This window comes from Anomaloglossus baeobatrachus, chromosome 4 (genome assembly GCF_048569485.1).
Source record: "Anomaloglossus baeobatrachus isolate aAnoBae1 chromosome 4, aAnoBae1.hap1, whole genome shotgun sequence".
In the NCBI taxonomy this organism is placed as follows: domain Eukaryota; kingdom Metazoa; phylum Chordata; class Amphibia; order Anura; family Aromobatidae; genus Anomaloglossus; species Anomaloglossus baeobatrachus.
The window spans coordinates 633,843,141-633,859,402 of record NC_134356.1 but is presented as its reverse complement, the minus strand read 5'-3'; the positions used below and the strand labels follow the sequence as shown (position 1 = coordinate 633,859,402).

The 16,262-nt window shown below is 50.4% G+C and overlaps 1 long non-coding RNA gene across 1 annotated transcript in view; it reads right to left on the bottom strand.

Annotated features, from left to right (window-relative positions):
• Positions 1-1,117: 1,117 nt before the first annotated feature.
• Positions 1,118-16,262, bottom strand: part of LOC142301966 (uncharacterized) — a 29,439-nt gene continuing 14,294 nt past the window's right edge. Inside the window, exons 2-4 of the long non-coding RNA XR_012752912.1 lie at positions 6,720-6,838; positions 1,819-1,892; positions 1,118-1,357 (exon numbers count right to left, since the gene is read on the bottom strand). This is a non-coding gene — a long non-coding RNA (uncharacterized LOC142301966). The remainder of the gene's footprint in view (positions 1,358-1,818; positions 1,893-6,719; positions 6,839-16,262) is intronic.

Genomic DNA, 16,262 nt, shown 5'->3' with positions numbered 1-16,262 from the left:
CCATCTCATTCACCACAACCCATGGGTGGTGTCATAAACTCAAATCCCGCCTACAAACAACCGCGGCTCCGGCCGTGGACCTCCCCAACGAAGTACCTACGTGTAGCGCCAACCCCCTTTCAGAGCGACGTGACCCCCGGGTCCGTGAGGAGCTTGAGCCACCCCACCGATGAGCACGGATCCGAGCGGCTCGGCAGCCGGCTGAGCCCTGGGGCGGTACAGGTACGCTGTTGTTTGTCGTTCTCAGGGTGTCACACGTAGCGATGTGTGTTGCCTCAGGAACGACGAACAACTTGCCTCTCAAAAGAGCAACGATATTTGGGAAAGAAACGACATTTCAACAATCAATGATTTGTGCCGCTTTTTAAATCGTTAGTGGTCGCTCGTAGGTGTCACGCGCAATGACGTCACTAACGATGCCAGATGTGAGTCACGAATTCCGTGACCCCAGCGATATCTCGTTAGCGATGTCGTTGCGTGTAACGGGGCCTTTAATTCCAGGTGCAGCTCTTTTATGACCACTCCCCTTTGCTATAAAAAGTCACATGTCTTACCATCTGACGCTGGATGATAAAATTTTCTTTCTTATGCTGACCACTTTGGAAGGAGCTAGTCTCTGGAGGAAGCTGAAGAGTCATGACAGTTGCAGCTGCGGTGATTAGCTGAATTGGAGGAGCTTGGAGTGTTTTCCTTTTGTGCCTATTTTCCCCCTGTCTGTACTCCTTTTCTTGTGTTGCATTATTGCAGTGGTGAGACTAGTGCTCCTGCAGGCCTTCTCACTAGCCAGGATGAGTTTAAGGCCTAGGCATGTGATTGGCGATGGGGGAAAGCCATATAGGGTTGTTAGGAAGTGCAGGGATCAGCCTCAGGCGAGTGCATGAGGTGAACTCGATCCCCTCTGTTGCACTACCCACGGGGGAGCATGCTAGTGAACCTACAGGACCACAGAGGACTGTGGCAGCTGACCCCAGGGATGGACTTGGACTGGACTTTATTGATCAAAGTGCAATCAGCGCCAAACAACAAAAGGTCAAAGGGTAGAACCAAGAATGCAAGTACAGCCAACACAGGAACAGTCCTAATACCCGTAGGTATGGCAGAGTAGCAATGCACAGCAGGTACGACCTGAGCACCAGCGAAGTCCGATACAAAGTGGAGGCAAATATTAACACTGAACCAGGCCTAGATCCAGTAGTAGGAAGGATGTTGACACAGGCAACTCGGTAAGGACCTCCTTTGTTGGTGCTTGATCCGATTCAACGAGCTGAAGCTGGGTGCTCATGGCAGGACAGGTGTGGACTTAGTGGAGTGCAGGGACCCAGATAAGGACTGGAGCAGCAGACAGGCATGGCTGGCTCTGGGTGGAGACAAGGTACAGATATTAGGAACAGGGTTAAACAACAAAGGCAGGTAACAGGGACCTGACGGGAAGAAATGCCACACTAAAGGACAGGAAGACGTTGCTCAGGCACCTCCCAGAAGGGGAGGATGCCTTATATAGACATTGTTTCTCTGCAAAAGGCTGAGAAACACTTCCAGGTTAAGGAGTACTGGCCCTTTAAATCACAGCAGGATGTGGCGGGCATCGCCTAAGGAAGGTCCTGGAAGACCTGTTCATTGCACATATCTTTCTAGACGACAGACAAAGAGCTGGAGGAGGATCCAGGACGCGATCCAAGTGACTACACTGTATGGAAGGAAGGACTGCAGGATGGGCAAACCATACGGAGCCATGTGGTGGACGCCGACTCCCCTGCTCAGTAGGGGTCGGACCCACAGTTCGTGGCATGACACCCTCTCCCTAGCATCAGGGCTCACCATTGTATTGTGTTCATTGAGTACTCTGTGTGTTGCGCTCGTCGGGAGTTCCCCAGTTGGAACCTCGGAAGTCACTGTGTGATAGGCAGGTGTGGAAAAAATATTGCAAAGTAAGAATACTTTAATAAATAGAAGTGTTAATAATTTCTTTTAATAAATTAACAAAATGCTAAGTGAATGAACAATAGAGAAATCTAAATGAAATCAATATTTGGTTTGACCACCCTTTGTCTTAAAAACATCAGTTCTTCAAGGTACACTTGCACACAGCTTTTGTGGTTTCGTATTTATCTTGTCCCCCTTAGATATCTTTTCTCAAGACTAAATAAATTTAATTATTGTAATATTTCCTTATAACTTATGCGGGCGTCACACGGGACGATAAATCGTGTAATCGCATAAGCGATCGCACCCGCCCCCATCGTTTGTGCGTCACGGGCAAATTGTTGCCCGTGGCGCACAAAGTCGTTAACCCTCGTCACACGTACTTACCTCCCAGACGACCTCGCTGTGGGTGGCGAACATCCACTTCCTGGAGGGGGAGGGACGTTCGGCGTCACAGCGACGTCACACAGCGGCCGGCCAATAGAAGCGGAGGGGCGGAGATGAGCGGGATGTAAACATCCCGCCCACCTCCTTCCTTTCGCATTGCCGGCGGGATGCAGATAAGCTGTGTTCGTCGTTCCCGAGGTGTCACACGGAGCGATGTGTGCTGCCACGGGAACGATGAGCAACCGGAGCACAGAAGGAGGACCGACATTTTGAAAATGAACGACGTGTCAACGAGCAACGATAAGTATTTTTGCTCGTTCAGTCGTTCGGAGGTGTCACACGGTACGATATCTCTGACGATGCTGGATGTGCGTCACTAACGACGTGACCCCGACGACATATCGCCCGATATATTGTACCGTGTGACGCCTGCATAAGTTCCTTCATGCCCCTTTTAAGTTTCGTGCCTCTTCTTTGTACCTTTTCTAACTCCAGGGAATCCTTTGTAAAATTCTATGCAGAAACCCGGATTGCACTATTAGGAATGTCCCACAAGAGGGAGACTCCACTCTACTTTATTGTCCACGTCCTCTTAGTATTTGCTTCATTTATCCTGAGACAACAGTCGGAAAGTCCAGTCTTTGATATGTAGATTAGATTTGACCACTTCTGGATTGAACCCCTAAAAACTAATCCTATAGAAAGGTACTGAATGTTTCTAGTGATCACCTCTTCCCACCTTTCTTGATAACTAGGCATTCATCTTGGGTTTATAGCAATAATATAATAAAAATATCTTTTATTTCTATAGCATCAGCGTATTCCGTAGCACATTACAAGTCAGAGGAGACATGTATTGAAGATAAAGACAATAGAGAGTAACATAATTTAACACAAGCAAAGAGGAGTAAGGCTATGTGCGCACGTTGCGCCGACTCTATCCTCCCACTGTCCTCCATATCGTCCCTCCACGACACAGACAGCGCCACTACTTTCTACAACACCACCCTCACATCAGCTATTGATTCAGTCGCTCCCCTTGTGCATGGCAGAGTGAGACGAATCAATAGACAACCCTGGCACAACAGCCTCACTAAAAAACTGCGGCAAAGGTCTAGGGCTGCAGAGCGGCGGTGGAAGAAAACGCACTCCCAGGAAGACTTCACCACATTCAAAAATGCAATTCACACATTTCGTTCAGTCCTCACCTCCGCTAAACACGACTACTTCAGAAACCTCATATCCTCTCTAACACACAACCCCAAACAGTTATTCAACACTTTCAACTCCCTCCTTCGCCCACCACTGCCCCCTCCAACCTCCCTCATCTCTGCAGAAGAATTTGCCACCTATTTCCAAGAAAAAATCGACCTAATAAGGCAAGTCTTCTCTGCTCAGCCACCACAACCCCTTCATGTAGCTGACCACTGCCCCTCCGCCATAAACTTCCTCCCCACCATCACCGAAGGAGAGCTTGCACGTCTGCTCTCAAAAGCGCACCTCACCACCTGCGCACTTGACCCCATGCCATCCCACCTCCTTCCCAACCTCACCACCATCCTTATTCCAGCCTTAACCCATCTCTTCAACCTATCTTTAACGACTGGAACCTTCCCCTCTGCCTTTAAACATGCAACAGTCACACCTATCCTAAAGAAACCTTCCCTCGATCCAACCTCTACTACCAGCTACCGCCCCATATCACTACTCCCACTTGCCTCAAAACTCCTGGAACAGCATGTCCATGCTGAACTTTCCTCCCACCTCTCCTCTAACGCTCTCTTTGACAACCTACAGTCCGGCTTCCGTCCACATCACTCCACCGAAACTGCCCTGACTAAAATCACAAATGACTTGCTTACTGCCAAAGCGAACAAGCACTTCTCTATACTCCTACTCCTAGACCTGTCCTCAGCCTTCGATACCGTTGACCACTCCCTCCTACTACAGATCCTCTCTTCCCTTGGTGTCAGAGACCTCGCCCTCTCTTGGATCTCTTCATACCTCTCAAATCGCACTTTTAGTGTCTCCCACTCCCACACAACCTCTTCATCCCACCATCTCTCTGTTGGCGTCCCTCAAGGCTCTGTCCTAGGACCCCTACTTTTCTCTATCTACACATTTGGCCTGGGACAACTCATAAAGTCCCATGGCTTCCAATACCACCTATATGCCGACGACACCCAGATCTACCTCTCTGGCCCAGATGCCACATCTCTGCTGTCCAAAATCCCGAAATGTCTATCTGCTATATCCTCCTTCTTCTCCTCTCGCTTCCTAAAGCTCAATGTGGCCAAAACTGAACTAATCATCTTTCCTCCGTCTCACCTACACTCTCCACCTGATCTATCTATTACAATAAATAACACCACGCTCTCGCCAGTACCCAAAGTTCGCTGCCTCGGAGTGACCTTTGACTCTGCCTTATCCTTCATACCACACATCCAATCCCTCACCACCTCCTGCCGTCTTCAACTCAAAAATATTTCCAGAATCCGCCCTTTCCTCAATTTGCAATCTACTAAAATGCTAGTGCATGCCCTCATAATCTCCCGCCTCGACTACTGTAACATCCTCCTCTGTGGCCTCCCTGCCAACACGCTTGCCCCTCTCCAGTCCATCCTTAACTCTGCTGCCCGACTTATCCACCTCTCTCCTCAATACCACCCCGCTTCTCCTCTCTGCATGTCCCTCCACTGGCTTCCAATCTTCCACCGTATCCAATTCAAACTTCTAACACTGACCTACAAAGCTGTGCATAATCTTTCCCCTCCGTACATCTCCGAACTACTCTCCCACTACACTCCAACACGTCACCTCCGGTCCTCCCAAGATCTCCTCCTCTCCTCCTCTCTCATTCGCTCCTCACACAACCGACTCCAAGACTTCTCCCGAGCATCCCCAGTCTCCTGGAACTCGCTGCCTCAACACGTCAGACTATCCCCTACTCTTGCAAACTTGAAACGGAACCTGAAAACGCACCTGTTCAGAAATGCCTACAATCTACAATGAACTCGCTGCCGCCCGACCACCGTGCGCAGCTGCCGCCCGACCACCGTGCGCAGCTGCCGCCCGACCACCGTGCGCAGCTGCCGCCCGACCACCGTGCGGAGCTGCCGCCCGACCACCGTGCGGAGCTGCCGCCCGACCACCGTGCGGAGCTGCCGCCCGACCACCGTGCGGAGCTGCCGCCCGACCACCGTGCGGAGCTGCCGCCTGACCTACACCCCACCTATTGTCTCCTCCCCATAATCCTATAGAATGTAAGCCCGCAAGGGTAGGGCCCTCTTCCCTCTGTACTAGTCTGTCTACTGTAACTTGTATACGTATTTTGTATGTAACCCCCTTCTCATGTACAGCACCATGGAATTAATGGTGCTCTATAAATAAATAATAATAATAATAAATACATGCAGTTACGCTGCGCTTTGTAGCGCAGCGTAACTGCATGCGTCCTTCGTCCCCTGCACAGTCTATGGAGATTGTGCAGGGGCCGTGCGCACGTGGCCTTTTTGAGCGCAGCGCTTCGGCTACTGCCGAAGCGCTGCGTAAAAAGAAGTGACATGTCACTTCTTTCCTGCGCTTTGCCGGCAGCTCCTGCTCTGTCTATGGCAGGAGCTGCAGGCAGAGCGCATGGAATCGGCTTAACTACGGACATTTTCTGCAGCGATTAGAAGCGCACATGTGCTCTTCAGATCGCTGCAGAAATTTCTGCAGTGAACTGTACGCAACGTGCGCACATAGCATAAGGTCCGGCCATCAGTATAATAAATAGGATATTCAAATAACTTTGCATGGATCGGTCACCAGCCAGTCTGTGTACAAATACAGATACAGAGGGATAATAAGTGCATGGAGGGTGTAAACAGATGATAAAAGTGACAAGATTCCACAGAAACTATAGGAAGAGTCAAAAGGAAATAGTTAGACTAATGAGGTAATAGGCCAGTCCAAAGAAATGCATTTTTAGGGCACGAATGAAACTGTGGATATTGCGAATTTATCAAATTGTCCAGGGTAGTGCATTCCAGAGTATTGGCGCAGCATGAGAGAAGTCTTTGAGATGGAAATGAGAGGTTTCCAGTATTGAGGATATTAGTCTAAAGTCATTAGCAGAACGGAGAGTACACGTAGAGTGATAGACAGAGATGAGGGAGGAGATTGACAGCGGTTCAGAACTGTGAGAGCTTTGTGAGTGATAAGTTTATATTATAATCTGTAGCGGATGGGCAACCAGTGCAATGACTGGCACATTGTGGAGGCATTAGTGTAGTGGTTGGACAGGAAAATGATGATCCTGGTAATCATAGGTTAGAATATCTGATAAGACAAAGACTGCAGTGGGCGATTCATAGTCAGTTGTGAGTCTGAAGGTGCTTCTGAAAACCAATTCGCCATGAATAGAATACCTTTAGGACGTGATGCTTTTGAGGGAGGTTCCTGGAGGCTTCTGGTGTGTCCCAAAGATTTGCCATCTCTTCTGGGAGTCCAGGCGATATTCCCTGTTTCTGAGAGTCTCACGGATGTCCTAGGAGACGTGACAAATATGACTAAGAGCATATGTTCATCAAAGAGTTATTGTAGGTCCTCTGTTCTTGACTGCTGTCTACTAGCCAAAGAAGAAAGCTGTCGCGGGCGGGGAGGGGACGCTGCGCTCACCACGCTCGGGTCCAGCACTGCTGCTGCTTCGCTTGCTGCTCGGTGGCTCGAGCAGTGGGCCGGATCCGGGGACTCGAGCAGCGCTCCTCGCCCGTGAGTGAAAAGGGGAATGGTTTTGGGGATTTATTGTCCGTGACGCCACCCACGGTTGTGGTGAGGTTGTGACACCACCGCTGCTCTGGACGGGGATCCCGGGAGCGATGACAGGGAGCAGCTTAGATGTTGTTTTTCCCCTCCGTGGGTAGGGGGGTTGGTTGTCCCGGGGCCCGGTGAGGGAGGAATGGCAGGTGGGTTACGGGGCCTGGTGAGGTGCAGGGTCGCGGGGGCAGCGCGGTGCCGCACGGCACGGTGGTACTCACTCAGCCAATGATGAATGCAAAGTCTCCGGTAAAACAAACAGCTGGATGGACGGGTCCCACAGACGGCTGCGGTGGTGGTTCTCCCGGTAGGTTGGCGGTGACTGCCTTTCCCTGCACCTGTGTTATGTTCTTGGTTCTGATGGCTTCCCACCGGTAACCTGCTCCCCAGCTTGGCTGGATGCTGAGGGAGCCCCTTTTGCCCGCAGGCTCTGGCCCTGGGAACTGTAGCCTTGGCGGTGACTGTATTTCCCTTCACAGTTTGAGCGGTTGCCTTCAATCGGGTCTTGACTGCTGGGAAACCCCGGAGGTTCCCTTCGCTAATGGATTTGACCGGTTTTGCGGCGACTCCAAGCCTGGTCGGGGTCCGTAGGCCCTGCCGAATGGTGCTGGCTTCTCTTCGCTCCCCGATCTGGTACCGGTGGGCCACCGCCCGTCCCCGGTCCTTACGGTTCACGTCAATCAGCCTCTCCTGCAGACTGTCACCACCGTCTGCCAACCTTGCTGTATGTGCCTGGGCCACGCACCCGGACACGGTCAGTCTGCTCCACTACCACCTCACTCTTCAGCTCTACAACTCCACTCTCCTCTACTCCACTCTACTCTGACTTCCTTTTTCCGCCTCCAGGACTGTGTACTCCTCGGTGGGCGGGGCCAACCACCTGGCTCCACCCCCTGGTGTGGACATCAGCCCCTGGAGGGAAGCAACAAGGATTTTTGTCTGACTTTGATGTGCCTAGCCGGGGTGTGGGGTGTGTTGTTGTAATACCTGTGACGACCTGGCTTGTCCAGGGCGCCACATTCCCCCTTAGTAAAATGCAGACCGTCTGCGGGCTGCCCGTCCATCACCGGTTTTATTTTTGTTAACTGCAAAAGAGTAAAAAAACATTTAAAACACAAGCATTTTTAGTCAAACTTCCCATAACGGGAGGCACATTCTTAAACGTTACGAAACGGTTGTCTTTTATTAAACGGTACGGTTTCCGCTCTTCTCCCACCCAAACAACCTGGCCCTGATGCTGCCCCTAAGAAGTGGGCAACACCCCTTGACCCCAGTCCAGAACCAAGTTGCCCGAGCGGGTACGGTCTCTTTCAGGGGACCCGCGTCCATGGGGACCCCTGAACCCCCGGAGGATCGCCACCGGTTACGGTAGTGGCGGGCCTGGGCCATCTCTTTCCTCCAGGCCCATCCTCCAGATCTGCCTCTCTGGAGGCGGTAACGGATTAAGCCAAATATTTACATCCTACAAGTTTGTGGTTGCCCTGCAAGTTCTCGGGCCTGTCCGTAAGCAGTTCCTTACGCAAACGGTGCACAAAGTCCCTACGGGGGCTAGTTGTCAGAAACGGCCGGTTCAATCACGGTTCCAATCAGATAAACTTCTTCGGTTGATTCAATCTTATCATTCAAACTTTTAACGGTACTGGTGGTCCCAACGGGGACAACTTGCAGCGGGGCTCCGCTGCCATCTCTCGGACTCTTCCGCTGAGGTGGCCTCATCCTCTGCTACTAACATTTCGAACATGCAGTGACAGGCCTGTTGGGGGAGAGGTGCCCGGTATCCATTTCCACCGGTGCGCGGGCTATAGAAAACCACCGGCCCTCCTTCGTAGCGGAGACGCTCACTCGCCTTCTCGGACTCAGAGACGGGCTCGGTGCCGGGGCCGGAGTCATTATCATCTGTCCCTGCGCCAGGCGGGTTGCCGCCAGCTGCCGCAGTCTCCGGGTTTCCGGCACTCAGCACTAGAGTTGAGCGCGGTTCGCGGTTCTCCAGTTCGCGGCTCGAGTGATTTTGGGGGCTGTTCTAGATCGAACTAGAACTCGAGCTTTTTGCTAAAGCTCGATAGTTCTAGATACGTTCGAGAACGGTTCTAGCAGCAAAACGACAAGCTAATTACTAGCTGGCTTTCCGCTGTAATAGTGTAAGTCACTCTGTGACTCACACTATTATGACATTTCAGTGTATAGTGTGCGGGAACAGCGCATTCAGATCACTACTGTTTGGATAATGGCGATCGCCATTTTTTTTTTTTTTTCCTTGTCTTCCTTCCCTAAGCGCACGCGTGTAGTGGGGCGGGCCAGCATGTCAGCCAATCCCAGACACAAACACAGCTAAGTGGACTTTTAGCCAGAGAAGCAACGGCATGTGTGATAGGATGTCCATGTCACATGTCCATGCATTATAAAAACGGACATTTTCCCCCAGCACGCCATTATCTGCCTTCTGCATCTTGGTGTCAGTCACCGCTGGCGTAGCTCCTGTCTCCGATACTGCTGTGTACGCTCTATACACAGCGCTATACAGAATAGGGATAGAAGTTTCTATTAGTCCTTGTAAGAGCTAATATCGGCAGGGTCAGAGCCATAGGTGACAGTCAGGTCCGTGAAAACAGATTTTAACAGCTACACAAGATGACAGCGTCTGTGTAGCTAAGGTCAGGGATTTCCTCGCTGCATTTCCCCATTAGGAGGGATAGAAAGGCAGGCTTCCTTTCCTCTACCCAGACCCACAACCCTGCCACTGTACCCTCCTGCCCTTTGCACACTCAAACTCATTGTTACTAAGCCATTATACTAGCAAACACTGAGGAAACTTAGTGGCATCCTAAAAGTGGCTGTTGGACTTCCATTAGTGTCCCACTGGTGCAAACCTATGTGCAGCACCTCTGCATTGCATACTCAAACTCATTGTTACTAAGCCATTATACTAGCAAACACTGAGTAAACTTAGTGGCATCCTAAAAGTGGCTGTTGGACTTCCATTAGTGTCCCACTGGTGCAAATCTATGTGCAGCACCTCTGCATGGCACACTCAAAATCATTGTTACTAAGCCATTATACTAGCAAACACTGAGGAAACTTAGTGGCATCCTAAAAGTGGCTGTTGGACTTCCATTAGTGTCCCACTGGTGCAAATCTATGTGCAGCACCTCTGCATCGCACACTCAAACTCATTGTTACTAAGCCATTATACTAGCAAACACTGAGGAAACTTAGTGGCATCCTAAAAGTGGCTGTTGGACTTCCATTAGTGTCCCACTGGTGCAAACCTATGTGCAGCACCTCTGCATTGCACACTCAAACTCATTGTTACTAAGCCATTATACTAGCAAACACTGAGGAAACTTAGTGGCATCCTAAAAGTGGCTGTTGGACTTCCATTAGTGTCCCACTGGTGCAAACCTATGTGCAGCACCTCTGCATTGCACACTCAAACTCATTGTTACTAAGCCATTATACTAGCAAACACTGAGGAAACTTAGTGGCATCCTAAAAGTGGCTGTTGGACTTCCATTAGTGTCCCACTGGTGCAAACCTATGTGCAGCACCTCTGCATTGCACACTCAAACTCATTGTTACTAAGCCATTATACTAGCAAACACTGAGGAAACTTAGTGGCATCCTAAAAGCGGCTGTTGGACTTCCATTAGTGTCCCACTGGTGCAAACCTATGTGCAGCACCTCTGCATTGCACACTCAAACTCATTGTTACTAAGCCATTATACTAGCAAACACTGAGAAAACTTAGTGGCATCCTAAAAGTGGCTGTTGGACTTCCATTTGTGTCCCACTGGTGCAAACCTATGTGTAGCACCTCTGCATTGCACACTCAAACTCATTGTTACTAAGCCATTATACTAGCAAACACTGAGTAAACTTAGTGGCATCTTAAAAGTGGCTGTTGGACTTCATTATTGTCCCACTAGTGCAAAGATATTTGCAGCACCTCTGCATTGCACACTCAAACTCATTGTTACTAAGCCATTATACTAGCAAACTATGCTGCCAGTTTAAGGGCCGTAGTTGCATTGTCAGGGATAGTTATTGTTGTTTATTCTGTTGTTAATAAAGATAGACCATCGCTGCAATCTACACCACCTCTCAATTTTTACTACCACATTTTAAGTGCACAATCTTGTCGCAATCAAAATGAGTGGCAAAATGACAGATGCTGGTGGAAAGGGGAAGAGGCGTGTTGGAAAAGGAAAAAAAGGGTTTGTCCGTGGGGAAGGTGGCAAAGCTCCATTAACATCTGCTGAAGATAGACCATCTTCCAGCAAAAGTAAGATGTCTACTACTTACCATGGACAATCCGATGTGCTCCCTTTTTTACGGACACGAACAACTGGAACAAAGGTAGATGATGGCCAAAAAAGGAAAATGCTTGAATGGATCTCAAGTGGTCCAACAAGTGCCCTCTCCGCCACCTCAACTACCGCATCCAAAAAACACCAGTCCTCTGAGTTGTCATGCCAATCAAACTTGCTTTCTCCCAGCTCTGAAGTCTCCATCCGCCCTGCACAGTATGGTGGAACTGAGATGGCTGAGTCTGCAGAGCTGTTCAGTCACACTATAGCCTGGGAATCAGAGGTCTGCTCCCAAGCTACAGTGAGTACAGAACAGGAAATGGTCTGCAGTGATGCCCAGAACCTTTGTGACTCTGATTCAGGCCGTGAGGACCAAGTTTCTGAGCATAATGTTGACCCTTTTTCACAAACTGTAACACCTGTTGTTATAGACAATGAGGAACATACTGATGACGATGAGACGCAGATACCAGATTGGGATGACAACTTAAATATTCGGTCAGGGCAAGAAGAGGCTCGGTCTGAGGGTGAGGGGAGTGCAAACAACAATTGATGAGGAAGTTCTAGATCCCACCTACTGTCAACCCACAGTCAGGCCCTTGAGGAGGTCAACAGAGACGATGGAGGAGGATGCAACTGACGACGAAGTTACCTTGCGCCTTCCTGGATAGAGTCGGAGTACTGGTAGCACGTCTACAACTGCATCCTCAGCCACCACTGTGCCTCTGAGCACTAGTCGGGGTGGATCAGCAGGTTGCATGCCCTCTAAGCCTTGCCTAGCCTGGTCCTTTTTTGACATAGCAAAAAATCGCCCAAATTATGTGATCTGTAAAATTTGTCGTGATTCTGTTAGTAGAGGGCAAAACCCCAGCAGTTTGACAACTTCTTCCATGAATCGTCACATGAATAAATATCATATGTCCCAGTGGGGAGCTCACCGTGCTGCAATGCGGCCTAGCGGAGCGAACCATCCACCGACTGCCCCTTTCCAGTGCATCCGCGCGCTCTTCATCTTCTAGGACTGTGGGGACTGCTTTCACACCTGGTTTTCCACGCACAACTTCCACCACTGTAACCGCAACAGGAAGTTTGCTTGGTAGGTCGTCAGTTGGTTTGGAAGGGGAAACAAGTGCGTGTGTACAGCTCTCTCAGACATCGATAGCACCAACGTTGGATGAAGGCAACATCATGTCTACGCCTGCACTTTCCTCACAAACCTGCATTTTTCCAGGGACACCCTACTCAACACCGTCTACACACAGCAGCCAGATCTCTGTCCCTCAGATGTGGACAAATAAAAGGCCATTTCCTGCGACCCATGACAAAGCTAAGAGGTTGACTTTATCCCTCTGTAAGCTCTTGGCTACCGAAATGCTGCCTTTCCGCCTGGTGGACACACAGGATTTTAGAGACCTTATGTCTGTCGCTGTGCCCCAGTACCAGATGCCCAGTCGCCACTACTTCTCTAAGAAAGGTGTGCCCGCGCTACACCAGCATGTTGCACACAACATCACCGCTTCCTTGAGAAACTCTGTGTGTGAACGGGTGCATTTCACCACCGATACTTGGACCAGTAAGCATGGACAGGGACATTACATGTCGCTGACTGGGCACTGGGTAACTATGGTGATAGATGGTGAAGGGTCTGCTGCACAAGTCTTGCCGTCCCCAAGACTTGTGTGTCAATCCTCTGTCTGTCCAAGTTCCGCCACTGCTTCTGCCTCCTCCACCTCATCTGGGTCCTCCACCTCCACCCCAAGCCTGCCTGGTCAGGCCACCAGCGTTCTCACTGCGCAGAAGGAATCACGCACCCCTCATTACTATGCTGGCAGCAGAGCGCAACGGCATCAGGCGGTCTTTAGCTTGACATGTCTTGGAAATAGGAGTCACACAGCGGCTGAGTTGTGGGCAGCTCTGGAGACTGAGTTTAATAAATGGTTGTCTCCACTCAACCTGCAGCCTGGTAAGGCCGTGAGCGACAATGCTGCAAACCTGGGTGCGGCCCTTCGCCTGGGCAAGGTGACACACGTGCCTTGTGTGGCTCACTTGTTGAACCTTGTTGTCCAGCAATTTTTAACACACTATCCCGGCCTAGATGGCCTTCTGACCAGGGCACGAAAACTGTCTGCTCACTTCCGCCGTTCAACCGCCGCAGCTGAGCGACTTGCATCGCTCCAGAAGTCTTTCGGCCTGCCGGTTCATCGCCTGAAATGCGATGTGCCGACACGCTGGAATTCGACTCTCCACATGTTACAGCGACTGTGGCAGCACCGCCGAGCCCTGGTGCAATACGTCATGACGTATAGCCTGGGCCAATGAGATGCAGAGGTGGGGCAGATCACCCTGATGGAGTGGTCTCAGATCAAGGACCTATGCACCCTTCTGCAGTTTCGACATGGCGACGAATATGTTTAGCGCTGACAATGCCATTATCAGCATGACAATTCCAGTCATTTACATGCTGGAGCAGACGCTAAACACTATTCGGAGTCAGGGGGTGGGACAACAGGAAGGGGAGGAACTACAGGAGGAATCATATGCGCAAGACACAACAACATCACCAAGGTCCAGACGTTCATCATCACCAACGCGGCAGGCATGGGACCATGGGGGACAGGGATCAACAAGGGCGCATGGTAGTGTCGCGGGCGGAGGAGGGGACGCTGCGCTCTCCCACTGCTCGGGTCCGGCCGCTGGTGCTGCTGCTGCTCGGTGGTGGCTCGAGCGGTGGGCCGGATCCCGGGGACTCGAGCGGCGCTCCTCGCCCGTGAGTGAAAAGGGGATTTGGATTGATTGTGGGGATTTATTGTCCGTGTCGCCACCCACGGCTGTGGTGATAATAGGAGCGGTGACAGGGAGCAGCTTGGTTGTTAGTTCTCCCCTCCGTGGGTAGGGGGTTCGTTGTCCTGGGGCCCGGTGATGGGGTAGGGATGGATGGCAGGCAGGCCACAGGGCCTGGTGAGGTGCAGGGTCGCAGGGACAGCGCTGTGCCGCACGGCACGGTGGTACTTGTTCTGTCCCCACTTAAAGGCGATGGAAGGTGCGTAGTTGTGAGAGGTTGTGAGAATCTTACCTTCGTTTTTCCTATAGGTGGGGCAGCCAGGACCAGAGCGCTCCAGAGTGAAAAATGCACATGCTGAGATGAAACAATGGTGGTTTATTTTCTCCAAAGGTTAGGACATGCAGAGTGCAGTAATCCAAGTACTTGGCATTGTAATTCTCAGTGATGCTTGCCTCTGAAGCTACTACGTGGTCAGAAGACTTTGCTCCTAGTAGCTCTAATCCAATATGGGAAGTTGTTCTCACAAACTCTGCTTTGGAAATTAACATCCCAGGATGTGATGCAAGAGGGTCATCAGACACTCCCATGGGCTGGACAAAAGAAACAGAGGAGCCGAAAGGTCTGACCAGTAGATGGCAGCAGAGACAAGCATGAAAAACATTAAATAACAGTTTTAACTAAGACAAATAGAAACAGCACACTCCCCATCTGAAATTCACTTTGGGGATTTCACTATTGAGTCCATAATACAACCTGAAAGGAAAGGCATGTTAAATGCAAAAACAAGCTCAATTGAGTCCAAAACAAGAAGGATGGCTCAAAGTTCAGGTCCGGTAGCGTTCTTCCTGTAGGGACGCTCTCTATGGGCAAAAGCAGAACAAGTTCGTGGATTGGCCTTGCAAAGGTCTTCGTCTCACCTTTCCTGATGACCTTTAGCTCCATCTTCCGAACATTGCCGTCCTGACTAGGCAGTATCCTAGTAATTAGTCCCATAGGCCAGTCAGTCCTTTCTGTGGTCTGATCTTTCATGAGGACTAGGTCTCCTTCCTTGAGGTTCGGCTTGGGATGTCGCCACTTCTTTCTTCCTTGAAGAATGGTGAGGTATTCCTTCCTCCATCGGTTCCAGAAGTAGTCAGCCAAGTATTGAACCCGTTTCCAGTGTTTTTGATAAGTGTTCGCGTGGGTGAACTCTCCGCTGGGCATTACCGCGTTGTCAGTTTTTTGGGTAATGAGAATAGTAGGAGTTAATATGGTTGGTGTTTCTGGATCCATGGTCACCGGCACAAGGGGTCTTGATAATGGCTGAGACTTCAGCTAAAAGAGTGACTAGAGTCTCATGTGTGAGTCTTGAGGAATTGACGTCCATTAGCATGGAGTTCAAGATGTTGCGTGAAATCCCGATCATCCTCTCCCAGGAGCCTCCCATGTGAGAACTGTGAGGGGGATTGAAGATCCAGGTGCAACCTTTCTCTGCCAGCTGATCTTGGATAGGTTTGGTGTCGATGTTCAGTTCTCTACATGCACCGACGAAGTTGCTTCCACGGTCAGACCTCAGCTGTTTCACTGGTCCTCTGATGGCAAGGAACCTTCTCAAGGCGTTGATTAGGCTGGAGGTATCCATGGACTCTAACACCTCAATGTGAACGGCTCGAACACTCATGCAGGTGAATAACACAGCCCACCACTTGCTGTTTGCTTGGCCTCTGCGAGTTCTGCGTGTGGACACCATCCATGGTCCGAAAACGTCTAGGCCCACGTAGGTGAAAGGTGGCTCTGTGGAAAGTCTGTAGGCAAGTCTGCCATTTGCTGGTACAGTTGTTTTCCTCTCGCTTTACGACAGTGCACACAATCGTGTAGTATTCGTGCTACACGTCTCTTCATTCCAATAATCCAGAGGCCTGCAGACCGTAAAGCACCTTCTGTAATTTGCCTGCCTTGGTGTTCAGTCTTTTCATGGTGGTGTCGGATCAGCAAGACTGTAACATGGTGTTTGTTGGGAATGATGAGAGGATTTTGTTCTGCAACTCCAAGATGAGCCTGATTTAAACGACCACCAACTCTTAGTAAGC